The following is a 701-nucleotide window of genomic DNA, read 5'->3' as shown; positions in this document are numbered from 1 at the left end:
ACCAGAAAACGGACATGGCCTCCTCCCGGTGACCGAACCTAGGGAGGGATGGGGCCCCCGGGAAGGGACACGGTCTCCTTGGGATGACCGAACCCTGAGGACAGGACAGGCCTTTTGGGGTGGCCAGACCCTGGGGACAGGAAAGAGGTTCCTCGGGGTGACCAGCTCCCGGAGACGGGCCTCTTCAGGATGACCGGATCCGGGAGCTGGACGCAGCTTCCTCAGGGTGAATGGATCCGGGGACAGGAGGGCCTATTTGGGCTGACCGGATCCCTGGGACAGGATGGGGCCTCCTTAGGAGACCGGACCCCGGGGACGGGACGTGGTCCCCTGAAGTGACCGGACCCGAGGAAGGGTTCCTTCAGGTGGCCGGCTCCCGGGTGGGGATGGGACAGGGAGGCCTGACGACCTCCGAAGCCTGGGGACGGGGACACAGCCGCCGCCCCGAGGCGTGTCCGGCATCCTCTTCCCGGAGCCCGGCGGAGCAGCCTCTCCTCCCGGTACTGTCCTTTTCCGCCGGGCCAGCGGATCCCAGTGCCAGGTCTGGGGTCCAGTCCCGCAGGCCGCGGTACCGCCTCTTCCGCCAGCCGCGTACGTCATCTCGCGCTGGAGCCGTCTGTGAGGTCGTGAGCGGCCCCCGGCCACGGCCCCGTGAGTTGGACGACGCCTCTGCGGAGTGACTCTGCGTTTGGGGCGTCAGC

The sequence above is a fragment of the Pteropus vampyrus genome, unplaced genomic scaffold (genome assembly GCF_000151845.1).
Source record: "Pteropus vampyrus isolate Shadow unplaced genomic scaffold, Pvam_2.0 Scaffold623, whole genome shotgun sequence".
NCBI classification, from domain to species: Eukaryota; Metazoa; Chordata; class Mammalia; order Chiroptera; family Pteropodidae; genus Pteropus; species Pteropus vampyrus.
The sequence above is the reverse complement of the archived record's forward strand: the minus strand, read 5'-3'. Positions refer to the sequence as shown.